This window comes from Nothobranchius furzeri, chromosome 14 (genome assembly GCF_043380555.1).
Source record: "Nothobranchius furzeri strain GRZ-AD chromosome 14, NfurGRZ-RIMD1, whole genome shotgun sequence".
Taxonomy (NCBI): domain Eukaryota; kingdom Metazoa; phylum Chordata; class Actinopteri; order Cyprinodontiformes; family Nothobranchiidae; genus Nothobranchius; species Nothobranchius furzeri.
In genome coordinates, this window is record NC_091754.1 from 26594105 (window position 1) to 26614605 (window position 20501).

General features: G+C 44.4%; 1 long non-coding RNA gene across 1 annotated transcript; it reads right to left on the reverse strand.

Moving 5' to 3' along the window:
- Nucleotides 1–1239: 1239 nt before the first annotated feature.
- On the reverse strand, nucleotides 1240–1832 carry LOC129164933 (uncharacterized). The gene is made up of 2 exons (XR_008564403.2): nucleotides 1634–1832; nucleotides 1240–1497 (listed from the first exon to the last, which is right to left on the reverse strand). It is a non-coding gene; the product is annotated as an uncharacterized lncRNA (long non-coding RNA).
- Between the last annotated feature and the right edge of the window lie 18669 nt (nucleotides 1833–20501).

A 20501-nucleotide genomic window follows, 5' to 3' on the forward strand; every position in this document is an offset into this window, starting at 1 on the left:
GGGAGGGACTCGGAGTAGAACCGCTGCTCCTCTGGATCTAAAGGAGCCAGTTGAGGTGGTTTGGGCATCTGGTCAGGATGCCTCCTGGACGCCTCCCCGGGGAGGTGTTTCGGGCATGTTCTGCTGGCAGGAGGCCCCCGGGTCGACCCAGGACACGTTGGAGAGGTTACATCTCCAATCTGGTCCGGGAACGCCTTGGGGTCCTGCCGGAGGAGCTGGTGGAGTAGGCCGGGGAGAGGACGGTGTGGCGCTCCCTAGTTTGGATGCTGCCCCCGCGACCCGGACCTGGATAAGCGGAGGAAGACGACGACGATAATCTGAAATATAATTGGCATATGATACCTGCAAAAACCTAGATCCAATACTATAAGGTGGAAGGCATGTTTAGATGCAATGGGTTTTTTGAGGAATGGACTAATCCTGTTAAAGAGGTAGAGCTACTAAGACAGACGTGGTGATGAAGAACACTCACAGGGTCTGAGAACCAAGATTCAGTTACTTTAATGTTAAAAGCACTATATTTTTAATGCTAATATATTAATTATGTTTGCATACAGAACAGCATGATAAAGACAAATGTTATTTACAACAAAATTTAAGGTTTTTTAAAGAGACCCGCAGTTACCTTGAGAACCACTTTAGCTTAACCCTCTGGAGGCAGGCGTTGCAGATTTGCAAAGTTAAAACCTACCTACCATGTTACTCCACATACGTATTTCATGAGCATTTTTTAACTCAGAAGTTCCCCTGAAGGACTTAGTTGTTTGTCCTTTTATCAAAACTTATTTTGAGGCTGAGAGGGTTAAAAGATCAATGAAAAAATGAAAACTCCCAAAACATTCCTGGTTCCTCCCAAATCAGTCTAATGGAGCCAGCAGCATTTTCACATTCTTGTTGATAAATGATTTTAAAGGCTCAATCCAGACAAAGTAATAACCACAATCCTTCTCAGGGTGAAATGCTGCCAGTTGACACTAAAAGCTCAAAAATTGTTAAATGCCTATAATTTGAAGGCTCCAAAGTTGTTAAGCCTTCATTTGCTTAAAAAAAGTGAAATTTCAATGTTTTAAAGGAAGGTAACTGAAAAGAAGTTTTTATTTATTTATTTATTTTTTGCTCAATGTAATGATAAAATAGGGTTAATTGCTTAAGAGCTGTTTATTATTATTACCACCACTTGTCATGTTCCTGGGAAGGTGTTTAACCCACGACATGAAGAACCATCACAGGACAAAGGCAGAAAGTTCAAACAATGATTTATTAACCCTAACTAAAAGTGTCCTGGAGATATCCAAGTGTGAAGTAGTCGGCAAGAGTCCAAAAGCCAGCAGGGAGGGCAAACGGTGTGACGGGGTACGTCCAGGAGAGGGAGCCAGATGATGGCGGCAGAGGGCAAGTGAAGCTGGAGGAGAGGTGAACCTTGAGTGTGTAATCCAGGCGGGTTATGGTGACTTCCAGGTAGGTACATCCATCTGTGGTTCAGCGATTCCAAGTATCCTGAAGATGAAACAGACTTGAGTCCAAACACCAAAAAAATCCAAGCACAAAAAACCAGATAAATCCAAAAACTGTGACAGCACAAATGTCTGAGCAGAGACCAAGTAAAACCTAGTACTGAGTGGCAAGATTCTACCGTGAGTAGTTAATCATCCAGCGATGTGAAGTGGTTCCCTCTCCTCTTAAATAGAGCTCTGCTGCGGATGATTAGAGGATCTGCAGCTGCCGCTGATCGGTAATGCCCCACAGCTGGTGAGTGCCCTCTCCTGGAATGACAGTCTTACAAAGATGTTGTGGAGAAGAGGGAGTACTCACCCCGTCACACAACAATGCCCCCCCCCCCCCCCTCAACGGACGCCACCTGGCGTCCTAGCAACCGACTCCTCGTAGTCCCGAATGAGGGAATGGTCCACGATGAAGGAGCGCGGGACCCAGGAGCGTTCCTCTGGGCCGTACCCCTCCCAGTCGACCAGGTACTGGACCCCACGACCACGGGGTCGGGAGTCGAGGATCCGCCGGACTAAGTAGACCAGTCCCCCCTTGTAGAGCCGGGCCGGCGGCGGAGGCGCAGGAGCAGGGCAAAGAGGACTGGAACCAACGGGTTTAACCAAGGAAATGTGAAATACAGGGTGTACCTTCATATTCCTGGGGAGGTCCAGCCGAACCGTGGTGGGAGTAGGCGTGTCCAGGACCCTGAAGGGGCCGATGAACCTAGGAGTGAGCTTCCTAGAGGAGGCCTTTAGCGGGATGTCCCGGGAAGACAGCCAAACATCCTGACCAGGAGAGTACAGCGGGGCGGGGCGCCGGTGTCGGTCTGCCAGCTGCTTGTTCCTGGTGGCAGTGCGCTCCAAAGCCGCCCGGGTAGAGGCCCATGCCCGTCTGGCCCCCCTGAGAAACTGCGGGATGGAGACTGAAGCCGAGGACTGCTGTGGAAACAGTGAGGGTTGGTAACCCAGAGACGCCTCAAATGGTGACTGACCGGTGGAGGTGGATACATGGCAGTTGTGAGCATACTCGATCCATGCTAAATGTGTGCTCCAGGTGTTGGGCTGGGAGGAGCAGACACAACGCAGCATGGCACCCAGCTCTTGGTTTAACCGCTCACACTGCCCATTAGTCTGAGGATGGTGGCCGGAGGTGAGGGCGACCTTGGCGCCCAGAGCTTCTGCGAACTCCTTCCAGACCCGAGCCACGAATTGGGGACCCCGGTCAGACAGAATCTCCGTGGGAATACCATGCAGCCTAAAAACATGCTTCACAAGGAGTTTGGCAGTAACAGTGGAGGAGGGAAGGCCTTTAAGAGGCACCAAATGACATGCTTTAGAAAACCTGTCGACCACAGACATGATACATGTGAAGCCCTGAGATTCTGGAAGACCTACAACAAAATCAAGCGCTATATGCGACCAGGGACGTGACGGATTAGGAAGGGGACAGAGGAGCCCAGCTGGGGCTCGGTGGTCTCCCTTTTGCTGAGCGCACACATGACAAGCTGAAATATAGTTCTTAATGTCTATATACATGGAGGGCCACCAGAAGGTCCGTCGTATCAGAGCTATAGTGCGTCCCACACCTGGATGAATGGAAAACCTTCCTGTGTGTGCCCAATGTATAACCTGCCCCCTAAGCGCCTGAGGAACGAATAGCCTCCCTGGGGGTCCCCCTGGTCCGGGCTTGGTTTTGAGTGCCTCCAAAACCTTGTCCCGGATCTCGCAGGTGATCCCACCTACCACACACGACGAAGGAAGGATGGGTTCGGGCTCGGGTTCTTGGTCTGGTGCATACAGTCTGGATAAGGCATCGGGTTTAGTGTTCTTTGATCCAGGGCGATAAGAAATCTGAAAATTAAAGCGTGAGAAAAACAACGACCACCTGTATTGGCGGGGGTTAAGACGTTTGGCTTCTTTCAGATAGATTAAGTTCTTGTGGTCTGTCCATATTAGGAACGGCTGTTCCGCTCCTTCCAGCCAATGCCTCCATTCCTCGATGGCGAGTTTCACCGCGAGCAGCTCCCGGTCTCCCACGTCGTAACGGCTTTCCGTCGGGGACAGGCGCCTGGAGAAAAAGGCACACGGGTGCAGTTTATTGTCCTCGGGCGCTACCTGTGAGAGGACCGCCCCCACCCCGGTCTCAGATGCATCCACCTCTAGCACGAACTGCCTCTGGGGATCGGGTCTGTGGAGGACTGGAGCGGCGGTGAAGCGCCTCTTAAGTTCCTGTAAAGCAGCCTCGGCTTCTGGGGACCAGACAAATGGGCGTTTCACAGACGTTAAGTTAGTTAGCGGTGCGGCTACCTGGCTGTATCCCTTAATGAAGCGCCGGTAGAAGTTCGCAAATCCCAGGAAGCGCTAAAGCTGTTTCCTGGATGAGGGGGTGGGCCACTCCGTGACCCCGCGGACCTTCTCCGGATCCGCTCTGAGCCTCCCGTGTTCCACGATGAACCCGAGGAACTTGACCTGTGGGACATGAAACAAACACTTCTCTGCTTTGACATATAAGCGATTCTCCAACAACCGCTGGAGAACCGCTCTAACATGTTCCACATGCTGTGCAGAGTCCTCTGAAAAAATCAAAATGTCGTCTAAATAAACTGTTACAAACTTATTCAGGAAATCGCCCAACACAGAGTTCACAAGCGCCTGGAATACAGCAGGGGCGTTAGTCAACCCAAAAGGCATAACCAAATACTCATAATGTCCAATAGGAGTCTTAAAAGCCGTCTTCCACTCATCCCCTTGCCTGATGCGCACCAGGTGGTACGCGTTCCTAAGATCCAGACGGCTAAACACCCGTGCGTTCTGCACAGGTTCGAAGGTCGAGCTGAGTAGAGGCAATGGGTATTTATTCTTTACAGTGATCTGGTTTAGTCCTCTATAGTCTATGCAAGGTCTGAGGGTACCTTCCTTCTTTGGGACGAAGAAAAACCCTGCGCCCAGGGGAGAGGAAGAGGGTCGAATGAGTCCAGCGGCCAGGGATTCCTGTATGTAGGTCTCCATGCTCTCCTGCTCAGGTCTGGAGAAGTGGTACAGACGACTGCTGGGAAGAGGAGCCCCAGGCAGCAGCTCTATGCTACAGTCAAAAGGCCTGTGTGGAGGAAGAGAAGTAGCTCTGTCCTTACTAAATACCTGTGCGAGGTCGTGATACTCCTGGGGTACATTAGACAGGTCAATCTTCTCGGCTGATGGCGGTCTAAAAGCGCTGATGTTAGGAGGGGCTGCTCCGAGGCAGGACTGGGAGCATCTCGGGCTCCGCCCCTCCACTCTTCCCGTCTCCCAGTTCACCTGGGGATTGTGGCGGAGGAGCCAAGGGTGACCGAGCACTACTGCAGTCTGTAGGGAGGGAAAAACAAAAAACTCTATTTCCTCCACATGATTTCCCGACACCCTGAGTTTTACCGGGACAGTCCGATGCGTGATGGTGGTTAAGCTGCGTCCATCCAGAGCCGCCACCGCGAGTGGAGTGGAGAGCCGGGTCGTGGGAATTCCCCACTGACGTACTCGTTCTGTGTCAATCAAAGATTGTTCACAACCTGAATCCAACAAAGCATCAACCGGAAACTGTTTAGCATTAGCATACAACATACAAGGTAACACACTGCGGGACCCCTTAGAGTTCTGACTGCCCACCAGTAGTCCCGACATTACCGGTGGGCACGCCCTTTTACCAGAACCGGGCAGGCTTTGGCAAAATGCCCAGACCCCCCACAGTACATGCAAAGACCTGACCTCATGCGATGTTCACGTTCCTCCTTGCTGAGTTTGGTCTTTCCTAATTGCATGGGTTCCTCCGGGGGAAGACTCTCCGAGGAATGACTTACTGACCCAGTTGCCGGTGTGGGTGTGGGCACGTGAAGCTCCCGGTGCCTCTTGTCGAGGGAGATGGCCAGCTTGATCAGCCCCTCCAGGGACTGAGGTTCCGGGCACATGGCGAGCTGGTTCCTGATGCGGCTGTTTAGAGCCTCTGTAAAGGCGGCGATGAGGGCCTCCTCGTTCCAGGCGGATCGAGCCGCCAGGGTACGAAAATCCAGGGTCATCTCTGCCACCGTCCTCTGCCCCTGTGACAGCGTCCACAGCCTCCTGCTTATGTCCATAGGGGATATGTCAGAGCCAAAAGTCAACTTAAATTCGGCCAGGAAAACGTCCAAGGGGCCGGCCAAAAAGGCAGGGTTGTGGCTCTTAGCTTCTGCCCACCTTAATGCTTTTCCTCGTAGCAGTCCAACAATATAAGAAATGCGACTTACATCAGTGTGGAAGGCTCCAGGAGACCGTGCAAACGCCAACTGACACTGGAGGAGAAAACTGTGGCACTCCTCGAACTCTCCACTGTACGTCTGAGCAGGAGGCGCAGGGGCGGTGTGGTAATAGGCGGGTTCCGCGGCCGCGGCCCCTTCAGTATTGAGCTCAGGAACGGCGAGGTTTCCTTGGGAGGTGGTGGCTCTCTCCTGAGAGGGGTCCTGAGCCTGGAGCTGGGTCAAGCCCTGTTGAAGTTGACGGATCATGGCCTCCAGCTGTTGAGATCGTTGGTTAACAACCTGGAGGTGTTCCAATAAGACCGGCAGGGCCTGTTCCTGCTGAGTTAACCTAGAACTGAAATCGGTGAGTGATGATTCCGTGGGGTTAGCGTTTTGGCTGGATGATTCTGTCATGTTTCTGGGAAGGTGTTTAACCCACGACATGAAGAACCATCACAGAACAAAGGTAGAAAGTTCAAACAATGATTTATTAACCCTAACTAAAAGTGTCCTGGAGATATCCAAGTGTGAAGTAGTCGGCAAGAGTCCAAAAGCCAGCAGGGAGGGCAAACGGTGTGACGGGGTACGTCCAGGAGAGGGAGCCAGATGATGGCGGCAGAGGGCAAGTGAAGCTGGAGGAGAGGTGAACCTTGAGTGTGTAATCCAGGCGGGTTATGGTGACTTCCAGGTAGGTACATCCATCTGTGGTTCAGCGATTCCAAGTATCCTGAAGATGAAACAGACTTGAGTCCAAACACCAAAAAAATCCAAGCACAAAAAACCAGATAAATCCAAAAACTGTGACAGCACAAATGTCTGAGCAGAGACCAAGTAAAACCTAGTACTGAGTGGCAAGATTCTACCGTGAGTAGTTAATCATCCAGCGATGTGAAGTGGTTCCCTCTCCTCTTAAATAGAGCTCTGCTGCGGTTGATTAGAGGATCTGCAGCTGCCGCTGATCGGTAATGCCCCACAGCTGGTGAGTGCCCTCTCCTGGAATGACAGTCTTACAAAGATGTTGTGGAGAAGAGGGAGTACTCACCCCGTCACACAACACCACTTGGGACCAAAGCTATGATACTCTATATGAATATAGAAATAAAGAATACCCCCTGCTTGGTCTTCGTATGATTAATTAGAAGATTCTACGATTCTTTTTTTCAGTAAGGGATCATACACACTTCGCTTTGGTTCAAGAAACAGTCAGATTTATAAACAAAATAATAATTTATTTTACAAACAATTAAGACTTAACAAATTGGTTAAACTATTATACTGTGAGTGGATGAAACTAAGGATGGTGTCTGGAACTATGTGTGAATATAGTGTATTTAGAATCTCCGATCTCAGAGCTGAGTTCTGGATGGAAAGAATTTGGGCTGCATATAAGCTATAAAGATGTTATTATCAGAACCACATTCAGACGCTATTGTGTGTCTACTTTACCCAGATCAAGAGACCCTCTTGGTGTATCCGAAAGTGAGAGGTTGGATGACTGCTGGCACCGGAGGGCTGTAGAGGACCGAGGTGCCAATTCTTTCAGTCCGGAATTGTCTCTCAGGTCACGACAGATGGATGAAACCGAGTGTCTTAAAAATACCTCTGAAGGAGTTTCGAGTCAGCTTTGTTCTGCAGGAAACTATCTGGTTGTTCCAGCTTCGCAGGTGCAAAAAGGTTTAAGAAGGTTTTGACAGACGTGTCAAAATCCTTGTGGTTCCAGAGGTTATGCAAAAGATGGCCGGTCTAAAGCTTTTCCTCTAAATCACTCGAACTGTTGAGCTGTTCGAACTGTTTTGTCTGAAGTTGAACTCAGGGAAAAACCAGAGTAAAACTAGTTTTTACGGATTGATGTTATCTTGAATAGCCAACCAGAAGTTGGCACGTTTGAGGATGTTACCAAGCATCGCAGAGACACCCCCTTTGTTAAGGAGACTCCGAATCTAGGCAAAAGGTTATCTTAAGCCGGGCATACACTGTGCGACTTTTTCACTTTTTTGAGCCGATTTTCCAGTCGTACGAGAAGCCACGACATCGGGGCGAGTTTTGCGCTGAGCGGTCCTGTAGTGTACAGGGGGTTACGAGAGGCGATTAACACCACGTGACCAGCTGCCGATCAGCAGTCGTGAGGTCGCAGGGACTTCTGGTGTGTTTAATATTTCGCTCGTCCCTCGTGAGGGTATCGCACTGCTGAAGCGGCGCTGCGAGCAGCTGCGAGCAGCTACAATCCAAAAAGTATCAGAACCGCTCACGGCGCATGCGCGCGCAATCCTGCATCAACGCCGGTCGCTCGCTATTTCCCTAATAACACACGCTGTTCGTTTTTGTTTCTACACGTTTTTTTTACTCACAAAGATTGTCAAGAAAGCATGTTTGTCGTGTTCATGTCAAATTAAACTGATCACAAAACACAGATTTACTCTCTTTATTTCGTTTTCCTTATCCAACCCCCATACATCCCTGTGTGTCCTCCTGCAGCACTCCCGAAGGACAACAGGCAAGACAAGACAAAAAAGTCTGACGTGTTGAGTAAAAACTGCTATTTTTAGCACATTTTAGGGCCGACGTGTTGCTATCAGACGTACAGTGTGAGCAGTCAGGTCGCATGCGAGAACTGGGTCGTACAGTGTGAGCGCATGACTCGTGAGATCTGCCCTGCGAGGAAGTCGTACAGTTTGAGCTGAAGCTGAACGCTGCGAGTGAAAAAGTCGCACAGTGTACGCCCGGCTTTATATATCATGCGTTAACTTAACCTTACTTGTGAGTACAAATGTTATGACCTCGTCAAGTAAACATACTAAAACTAAACATACTAAAACGATCATTGAGCACAGATTAATGAACGTTTTATTATTTATAATTATAAATGGCAAAATTTAATGATTATCTTTAATGATAAAGTCTTCTTTCTTCTTCCATCTTGTAAAAAAGGAGTTTATTTTAAAAAGTTCCTCTGTGATGGACCTTGGAGGAGAAAATGTTTATTGTTTATCATTTATTATCTCTGCAGTCCAGCTGGTGTGAGGAAGTAGGTTCTGATTAAAGGGACTACATGCAGACTTTGAGTCTCCTGTGAGGAGAAAAGATTGTAGGATGTGTCATAGCCAGGGTAAGTTGACCTGGCTGTGCACTTGACCTGTGGGATCTCAAAATCAGGCCATTTGAAATCAATCTTATGGATCTTTGGGTACTTTTAACCAGAATATTGGAACTTTTTATTGCAGGGATTATGTAACACTTCGTATTAACTGAGAGACAACAGAAGAGAGGGTCAAGTTTTAAAAGTTTAAAGATTTATTACTAACCAAATTAAACTAGTCTAACTTTAAACACTAAATGTATGGTGTAACTAAGGTGAACTGAGACGGAGAATGTTCAGAACCAGCAAATCCAGAGAAATGATTAGTTCTGATGGGAGTGAAGGTGATGTCTTCGCGCTAAGCTTTGATTTGGAGATTCATAACACACATTGTGATGCCATTCTGTCAGCCTACACACCTTTTGGGAAGTCCCCGTTAGATCAGGAATGTCGAGGTCCAGCTTGACCCACTCTGGAACCGAAGCCGGTAGGAAAAGCAGCGGTTGCCGACCAGACCAGTCTTTGAGATACTTCCGGGTCACAACAGTTTATTGGCATCTAGCAAGACCCAAAACGGGTTGGGTGAGTGGAATGAATAGATGTTACATAGATGGATGTTAGTTGGATAGATGGATGGATGGATGGATGGATGGATGGATGGATGGATGGATGGATGGATGGATGGATAGATGGATGGACGTTAGATGGATGGTGGATGCATAGACTTTAGGTGGATGGATAGATGGATGGATGGATGGATGAACAGATGGATGGATGGATGAACAGATGGATGGATGGATTAACAGATGGATGGATGGATGAACAGATGGATGTTAGAAGAATGATGAATGTATAGATGATAGGTGGGTGGGTAGATGAATGGATAGATGGTTTGATGGATGGATTTGATGGATGGAAGGATTAATGTATGTATGTTAGATGGATGGTGTATGGACGGATGGATGGAAGGTGATTATAGATGCATAGACTTTAGGTGGGTGGTTGGAAAGATCCATGTTGTGTGAGTGGAATGAATAGATGTTACATAGATGGATGTTAGTTGGATGATGGATGGATGGATGGATGGATGATAGATGCATAGACTTCAGGTGGGTGGATGGATAGATGGATGGATGGATGGATGGATGATGAACATATGGATAAATGTTAGATGAATAATGGATGCATGGATGCTAGATGGCTGGATGGTTGGACTGGTGGATGAATGGATGGATGGAAAGATGTTAGATGGTGGGGGGTGGGTTGATGATGGATTGATGGATGTTAGATGGATGACGGATGCATAGACTTTAGGTGGGTGAATGGATAGATGAATGGATAGATAGATTGATGATGGATGGCTGGATGGATGGATGGACAGATAGATGGTTGGATGAATAGATTGATGTTAGATGAATGATGGATGGATAGATGATAGGTGGGTGGGTAGATGAATGGATAGATGGTTTGATGGATGGATGTGATGGATGGAAGGATTGATGAAGGTATTTTAGATGGATGGTGTATGGACGGATGGATGGATGGAAGATGGATTATAGATGCATAGACTTTAGGTTGGTGGATAGATAGATCCACGTTGGGTGAGTGGAATGAATAGATGTTACATAGATGGATGTTAGTTGGATGGATGGATGGATGGATGGATGGATGGATGGATGGACGTTAGATGGATGGTGGATGCATAGACTTTAGGTGGGTGGATGGATAGATGGATGGACGTTAGATGGATGATAGATGCATAGACTTTAGGTGGGTGGATGGATAGATGGATGGACGTTAGATGGATGGTGGATGCATAGACTTTAGGTGGGTGGATGGATAGATGCATGGATGGATGGATGGATGGATGGATGGATGGATGATGAACATATGGATAAATGTTAGATGGATAATGGATGCATAGATGTTAGATGGCTTGATGGTTGGATTGGTGGATGAATGGATGGATGGATAGATGTTAGATGGTGGGGGGTGGGTTGATGATGGATTGATGGATGTTAGATAGACAACAGATTCATAGATGCATAGACTTTAGGTGAGTGGATGGATAGATCCACGTCGGGTGAGTGGAATGAATAGATGTTACATAGATGGATGTTAGTTGGATGATGGATGGATGGATGGATGGATGAATTTTAAAGGAATGACTGATGGATGCATGGATAGATGGTTGGATGAATATGTGAATTTTGTATGAATGATTGATGGATAGATGTTTGGTGGGTGGGTGGATAAATCGATGGATGGAATGATGGATTTTAGATGGATGGATGGAATATTAGATGGATGATGGATGGATGGATCGATGGATGGATGATGGATGATGAATGGATGGAGAGATACATTTTAGGTGGGTGGGATGATGGATGGATGGATGGATGGATGGATGGATGGATGGCTGTGCCAAAGTCTTGAGCCAACCCTCATGCTTCCTGTCCAGTCCTTTCTAGTACATTACAATATGTCCTCAAAAAATGATGACAATTGAGTTTTTGGAAGACACGAAATCTATCCACTGCTGATTACCTGAAAATAACATATGTATTAAAAATAATGAAACATTCCAGACTGTGTTATCTGTGGAATTCGTCTTAATTCCAGTATCTGAAATGGCCCAAATTATGTTTTATTGACAGATTACTGGTGACATAAAGCCCAAAGAGCTGCTTTCAGAAGCTTTTTTTTTGTAAAGTTGCTCACTTAAGTTTTTTTGTTTTTCATTTAAAGTTAAGAAGGTTGAAAACAAATAAATAAGCAAATAAAATCTGCTACAAAAGTTGATGTATTAGGCTAAAATGAGTGAAAATACAGTAGAAGTCCAAAAACAAAATTTAAGAGACCTTTAAAAATTCTGAAAATCTATTATTCAAGACCACCTTAAAAATTGATGAAACCTCTGGCTGTGTGGAGGTAAGATACACACTAAACGCTGAATAGTTTCATCAGCAAAAACCATTAAAGTGAGTAGTTAGAAAGTGTTTTCGTTGTTCTAATAGTGATCATTCATTAAAAGTTAGAATATTTATAAAATTGTAATCAGAGTTTATGGTTTTTAGCCTTTTTGCAGCCTTGGGTCTAATTTAGAGACATGTTTTCATTACTGTTGATGTGCATTTACATCTTTGCTCATGAATAATATTAATATTAATAATCTGTAGCGAGGGAACAAGTTGTTCAGACCAGTCTTTCATCCTCACTTTTCTCCAGTTTTTTATTTTTGCCTCCAACCTGTTTCACTGTTTATTTGTCCTTCTCCACGCTGACAGTACATGCACTCTCAGGGAGGCAGCCCGAGGCTGTTCCTGTGGAGTAACCACAGCTTTTCTGAAGAAGTGGAGTGACATCTACTGCGTCTACATGAAACCCCGGCTGCAGTGAGACGTGCTCTGCAGGAGGTCCGGGAGTCAATGGATGTCACTGTTTAACAAGCTGTTACAGCTCCGCCATATAGACGGGAGAAAAATGAAGACAGGACAAAGAAAAACTGCAAGTCTCTGTGTGTGTGTGTGTGTGTGTGTGTGTGTGTGTGTGTGTGTGTGTGTGTGTGTGTGTGTGTGTGTGTGTGTGTGTGTGTGTGTGTGTGTGTGTGTGTGTGTGTGTGGTAATAACACATACAGACTTGTGTTCCCCTTCAATTTGATAATATGGTTAGCAAGCTGAAGGGGCACACACCCTCATGCACACATGGCGGGGGGCCTAAATGGGTCATTATTTTGCTTCCTAAGGAGAAATTTGTTGTTCTGCTTTAAATTTCTCATTTTCTGATTACATTGTATGCTAAAGTATCTCTTAGAACATCCAGAAGGGGGGAAAAAGCATCCTACAATTAGATTAGATGGCTTGGATTTCTTTGCAATAGTTGAGAGTTTGATGTATTTCTTCAGGATCTGACAGACATGAATTATCCTAAAATGTTGTGTTTAATAATTCAATGCACAGAGTTACTCTCAAAGACAGAAATAAGCCTTGTCATAGAGTTTATCAATATGTTTATCAATAACCCATTTCCTATAGTGAAGAGAAAAGGAGACAATGAACAACAAGTCAAACAGTTATAACTGTGGCAAGATGCACGAGGCAATTGCCCCGAACATCCGGTCACAGAGTTTAGAGAGAGATAGAGAGAGAGCTTGTGTGTGTGTGGGAAGTCAAGAATGTGTGTGTGTGTGTGTGTGTGTGTGTGTGTGTGCGTGTGTGTGTGTGTGTGTGTGTGTGTGTGTGTGTGTGTGTGTGTGTGTCTGTGTGTGTGTGTGTGTGTGTGTGTGTGTGTGTGTGTGTGTGTGTGTGTGTGTGTGTGTGTGTGTGTGTGTGTGTGAGTGGCTTGTGTGGGTGTGTCTGAATGAGTGAGCATGATCAAAAAGGAATTGAGCAATACATTTACTTTCAGTTGACTGAGTCAATGATCAAGAAATAATAAACATAAATTTTCCCATAACAAGCCTATTGTAATGTTTGATTGTAGACACATGCAATAGTAGTGCTGATTTATGTCCAAAAATTACAAAAATATGGACATATTGCCTTTAGTTCTTTTGTAATAATTTATCTTCTAAATATTCTTAAAGCTGCTATAGTGACTCTGAAAATAAGTTTTTTGAACACAAACACGGTCACAGAATGCTCACCTCTCCTCACTGGATCCGCGTCCACCGCCACCAGAAACCCGCATTGCCAGAAGAAACGAGAGAGCGCTAAACCATACCATACCACTTTATTTCTAGAGTGCCTTTACCACAGCTTTACAACTGACCAAAGCACTGCACATGATTAAACAGCACAGGTAAAATAGTCAAATGGCATAAAAACAGTTAAAAAGAAAAACACAAGAAAACCATTAAAACAAAGTAAAACCAAAATGCGCTAATCCATGGATTTAAAACCGAACAGTCAAGAGGGAAAGAAAGATGATGAAGTATGAGTGAATTCTTTAGGGTTTAAGAGTTGAAGGCCAGGGAGAAGTATTGTGGTTTCAGGCGTGATTTCAAGGCGGCAACAGAGGGTGCTTGCCTGACCTGGAAAGGTAGCAAGTTCCAAAGTTTTGTGGCACAGATAGAAAAAGCCCTTTCCCCACTGGTCTTCAAACATGCCTAGGGACAGTGAGGAGGAGCTGATCTGCAGACCTAAGAGAACAAGGAGGGTGGTATAAATGGAGGAGTTTGATTAGATAGGGAGGGGTCTGACTGTTTAACGATTTGAATACAAGAAGAAACACCAGTTGCTGATTTCTACGTCCAAATGTCTTTTATTGTCCGTAACTTCAAATGGTGTTTTTCTTTTTGGGACTCTGGTAGTTTGTCCTAAAGTTGAAGTGGAAGCAGCCGGCCATGTCTCCTCTTCTGAAATTATTGAACAACTCACACCCATGGCATTGTGTTGCTAAATGCACAAGTGCATGAGTGGAGGACCCTGGAAAGTGCAGAAGTCCGGCGGATCGGCTAGACCGACTTCCTGATGGTCAAATAGTTGCTTTCGGTCCAAAACATGTTATTGGCAGAGGTTTTTAGACAAATGCGAGAGATCCCCTTAATTTTTTTTCCTCCACAATATATTTATAGCTAAACAATATCAGAAGGTTGTTAGGAGGTAAGAAAAAACGTTTTAAGCTAATTTGTTTTCCAAGATTGCAATTGCAGTTTTAACCCCAGCATAGGTGGAAAAGGTATAGTTTAGTTGGAGTGCAGCTCTGCCTTACAGGTGATATCCATGAAAATAATTCTGAAAGAAAATGTTATTTATATTTAATTAATTTGCTATGGATACAAAATATTTAATTAAAGGATAAAAGAAAGCTGTCTTTGGAAACGTCTCCAAGTGCGAAAATGTGATGCTGTTGATGACAGAAGAAGAGAACATATGTCAAATATTTCTAAAATCATTAAATTTTGCACATTAACATTTCCAGAGCATTAGTGGCGTCCCATCACAATCAAAGAAGTCATCTCATTAAGAGTGGTTTTTTATTTTTTGTTGGATTAATGGACTTTCATAAATTAGCATGGTGGTAGACAAATGCATTTTTAATATTTATAAAACTGATCAGAAAAGCAAATGCTTCAAGTAAAATAATGTAATGTTGCAGTTGATAGAGTGCCTAAAACCTAGTTTATGCTGCTTCTGCATCTGCGTCGGTGTAGAGACACGTCGCCATTATCTGTCGTTGCGAGGGATCTCCAACAGGCTCACAAGGACAAATGGAGTAAAGCCCACTTTTCCAAACATCCGTCAAACAAGACAGAGAATGCATGCTTGTGATTGGTCAGAACGCCGCTTCCTTTAAATTTGTCAACAATACTGCCTTGCGCCCTCAAAAAAATAAAGATAGTCGAAGATGTCTAGCGGCAGACATGGAGCAGCTTGAAGAATACCTCACAGAAAAACTATAAGAACAGAAACGTTATTCACCCGTGACTGGAAGAGTATAAAGAGATACCAGCAAGCATTTTATTCGTGGATGGAAATGACGGGACACGTGTTTAGGGGTGGCGAGCGGATGAAGAAGTGAAGGAGAATGAGGGACACATTTGTTCATGTTAAAAAGTCTCTGAAATACAAAAAACACAATATAAACATAATAGTTAGTCAACTATGTTGGACCGAATATATGACAGGAAAGCCTGAACAGTTCTCCCTCTGTTGTCCTGGCAGGGAACTGCTTTGCAACACTCCCCAGGAGATGGAGAAGTGTGGGAGCAGAACGTCTCCCTCAATGTGTGTGCAGTTCTCCTTAGTGGAGCTGACGCAGAATCATAAACCAGGCTTAAGTCTCCTCTGCTTCCGGTCGACTCAGATCTCCAGAACGGAAAAAAAGTACCACGGGTTTGTAAAAGTTATGTTCTGGTTTGCTTTGCTTTATGCTCTGAATCACACATTTGTTGTACTTTGATTTTATTATGTGGGTTTCGACTATGTCTGTCAGGTAATTTGAGATTATCTTGTACAAATTCATAATTAAAAAGACAACAAATCAGACGTCGCACATATGACATCACAGCGTAATCTCTTCTCCCCCAGCGTTGCTGCTACTTACCACCAGGGGCGCCTCCAGAAAATTTTGATAGGGGTGGCCAGATGGGGCCAAAGAAATTTTTGGGGTGGCACACCAAATTGGTCCTTGTGGTTACTCTGGTTGATTTTAGTTTGTGGCGATGTACTGCATTGAGCCTTTTGTCATTTTTATTAAAATAACAGTACGTATCCAAAACATTTAACTTAAATTTTACAAACAAACATTTTAGAAAAAAACATGTCAGTTATTTAAAATGTTATCCCAAATTTAATTAGAAACATTTTTTAGGTTAATTCCCCTGTTGCTGTGTTCACAAAAAATAAAAATAAAAACTATGGAAATAAAAACTTTTTTTATTGATAAGCAGCAGAAACATATGTATTTTTTTATTCTGATTATTTATTTACTTCATTGTAATATTTTTATTTTGTTTTACAATTATGTCTTGAATAAACAAGATCAATATATGGTTTAACTGAACATTAATACGATTTGTTAACACTGCCTTTACCTCGGGGGGTGGGGGGAGCTATTTTCTAGGGGTGGCCATGGCCACCCCTTGGGGGAGCCTTTGCTTACCACAAGGCCAGATTTAATGCGGGTTTCTCCATATTTAATGCTCCTTCTGTCATCTTGGTGGAAGGATGCGAAGCTCGCTAAACTCACAGGCATTTTTCTTCTTCGTTTCCTTTTCTTGTTTGATGATTTTGTGAGACAAGCATTTGTAGTCTGTTACGTATTTTCACACAAAACTTAAAATAACTTTTGCCGCCTGTCGAAAATAAATGCTTTCTCTGCATCATACGTGAAACCCATGGCGCATAGCTAACGGGATCAGCAAATAAACGTTATCCCTCCATAGACTCCCATTTATTTATTTATTTTGGCAGAAGGGAACCCGTGGTCCGGTAGTAGATGTGCGTGACTTAGACCTTCCTGTGGCAAATGTAAATATAGATGCTCAAAGATAAATAAATGAAATAAAGTAAAATGTTTAAAAATATATCATTTGTGGTGGTGCAGAGACTCCAAACACTCAATTTATGCTGGTATAACAAAACTGTCAAACTTCAAAATCTGTTTTATAAACTAGTTTGTGTTTAAGAGATGTATAATAATGTAGAAGTTCAAGCTAGAATTAAAGTATGTTTAATTTGACCTGTGGAAAATTGAACTGGGTTTCGCACGCACGCATGCACGCACGCACACACACACGCACACACACACGCACACACACACACACACACACACACACACACACACACACACACACACACACACACACACACACACACACACACACACACATTTCTAAAAGACTCTCTCCTACCTTGAGTTCCACTCATTCTGCATGGTGAAATTAGTTTATTTTGAATTTGTGTATGCTTCCAACACAAAGAAACTTGTTTGTGAGCCGACTTTGTCAGATATTTAACAACTATCTGCTTTTTTGGTGAGAGATGCTCACTCCTATCTTCTCTCCTTGTCACAGGTACCCACATGAACATGCTGTATAGAAACACTTTGGGGAAAGAGTCCTGCAGCTCGCTAACACCACAGGCTATCACATTTTTATGACTGGTCTCAGTGGTGTAACTACAGTGCACATCCATCTTTTCAGCATTAGCGTGATGGATGTATTTTTCACACTGCCATTAGGGCTTAAGCAGTATGCTGTGCAAAGCTTGTGTATGCTAATGTGCCCTCTCACACCTGCAGTTTGCAATTACCCCTGAAGAACAGAGCCAAGACTCGGTTTGCAGCCACCAGCAATAATATGAGTAATGGCAAAATTGCACAAGTCCTTTTGTGGAAAATTGGAAGAAAAATAAAGCGGAGAGAGAAATCACTCAACAGGAGGTTAGAAAGGGTGAGGAATAAGAAGCGGAAGGACAGGTAAAGGCAGAAATCCAGTTTGAATTTTGACTTTTTCCTACTTTTAATCAAAAGCAGTCTGCCTCTGAATTCAACACATTTCCTTATAATAAACGTTATCATTGAGTAACATCACTGTGAGATTAGAAGAAATGCCCTTTTGCTCTGGAGTTTGGTGCATGCTCATTTTATTCTCTCTGCTTGCCAACTGAGCTCCACTCATTTCTTCCCTCTCTCTGTGTTTCGCGCAAACCCCACAGCCAGTTATGCAGATGAGATATTCGTAATAACCACGTGATGCTCAGAGACAGACAGATGATACTTGATAGGCCTATTTTCAGTGCACTGAGCTGCTGATAGCTGTGTGTGTTGGACAGGGTCCTCATGGCTGCTGGCCTCGATAACAAGGGGCGGAAAATCAATCACCTTCCTGACAGCCATGTGAAAAGCCACGCCCATTTATTCCCTCCCACCTTCTCTCAAGCCTCTCTCTGGTTCCTGTCTATCCAGTCACATTTAGGAGATTTTATGTGCATGAGCCTACACATGCAGCTTGTGTTTGCATGCATAGGTGGGAAAGCTCTGGTAGGATTATAGAATTGTAGGAGTTGGTTGGAGGAACACATGTTCAGGTCACTGTCTCTCTCTGACTTCACTGCTCCAAACACTGTTCCTGTTATAATTGCTTTTTTGCCATTCTGTTCTCTCCTTTTCCATCCACAAAAAAGACACTTTTTCCTCCTCATATCCCCACATGTGTGTACTTGTGCATGCGTGTATGTGTGTGTTTGCTCAAGCTGAATGTGTTTACGGGGTTAGGAGGGGGTTACCAAATCCTTAGAGAGGACTTGGCAGTTGCTCTTCCTCCCTCTCGCTTCATTGCTTCGGTCCTTCCCAAATCCTATTTCACGGTGCCAAGCGTGCACTCCCTGGGATCTCGCAGCTCCACATCTCCAGACGCAGGTTTAAGCCCCTCTCTTGGCACACACGGCCAGGCGCAGAGAAGAGACGTGTGACGTGCATCAGCTTCACCAGAGTCACAGACTCACCTGTCTTTCCATCCTAGAGTGCTGAAAATCTCACGAGCTGTACCAGACACCTGATCCAACCTATGACACAAGTCAAGAGGTCACGCAGTGAGGTGTCGCTCATTAAATAAACGATCCAAGCAGTCACAACCTGAACACACTCCAAAAGTCAATCAGTCAAACGTCAAGAACACCACTTTAATGTGGCTGCTGCTGTTGACGATTTTTACGTCAATAAACAGCAGATGAAATACTTGAGGTCTAATTGCCACCTTTTGCTAATTTGTTCTCCTGTGAAATCTGGCAAGTGTTAAGAATGCTCCAATTACAGCTGCTTTACCAAACTAATTTGTGGCCAAATTACCTGACTGCACCAACTGAGCCACGGGCAAAGAAGAGGATCTTTTATATATCAGGCAGCGTCTGCATTTTGTAAAATAATCCGCTAGATGGCAGCAAATATCCAAGTTACATGTGTTCTCTCTGACCCTTTTACTCTTTATCCACTGATCAAGTCTGTCTGGTTGATCCAAACACCCCTCCCCTCAATGGATGTGTGAATGATCTGCTTCACGTCCACTCGTGAAAAACTACACTGTCACCTTTTTTAAATGACTTTCTGAACAACCTGTGTTCAGATCCTTCAGGACTGATGTGCTAAAGGCCACTCCAAACACATCATATATTTCACAGTGGTTCATGCTATTATTTTATAAACCCCATCAGCTTTGGTGATATAATCGTTTATATGGAAGTCTGTAATTATTTGCATGCATAAAAATCACCAACTGCAGCAAAATGTTGAACTTCCAGAGATTCAAGAGGTAAAAACTAACAGGAATTAGTTTTTTCTGTCATAATAACACCTTTTTTTTCAAATCTGAAAACACCATAATGGTATAGAAGCTTAAAGGGACTTTATGGAGTTTTGAATCTTTATGCTCGCGATTGCCCCCTCAGGCCAAAAGCGTAACGGCAGCTACAATAATAGGCTCGTGCACGAGGCGTGCATGCTGTACGTGCACACTCCTTGATGAAAATAACAGCTGAGACAGTCGTGTGTGCGTGTGTGTGTGTGTGTGTGTGTGTGTGTGTGTGTCGGAAGACAGAGGACAGGAGAACGCACAGCTAATTAATTAAATAATTTGGTTCTGTACCTTTCTCTTCAGCACAGCCGACAAAGGTTTAAGATGGGTCAGTCCGTCAGCTTCACAGAGCTTCCCTTCCCTTGCTTGAAAAATTGTTCCAAAATGAAAGTTGAACCCTCATCTTTTTTATCTGTGAATTCAATGCAGTTTGGCGAGTCTCAAATAAAAATTTGGGCATCTTACTGTAACAAAATATACCATTAATGTAAAAAGTAAACTCTAAATAAACTATGTTCACATCAAGGATCAAACCTGGGTCTTCCGCACGAGAGTCTGCCGTCTCACTAGGTGAGCTATAGCACCAGTAATGTCTTTTGTTTCTGTAATATTTACAGTGGGGCAAAAAAGTATTTAGTCAGCCACCGATTGTGCAAGTTCTCCCACTTAAAATGATGACAGAGGTCAGTAATTTACATCATAGGTACACTTCAACTGTGAGAGACAGAATGTGAAGAAAAATCCACGAATTCACATGGCAGGATTTTTAAAGAATTTATTTGTAAATCAGGGTGGAAAATAAGTATTTGGTCACTTCAAACAAGGAAAATCTCTGGCTCTCACAGGCCTGTAACGTCTTCTTTAAGAAGCTTTTCTGTCCTCCACTCGTTACCTGTATTAA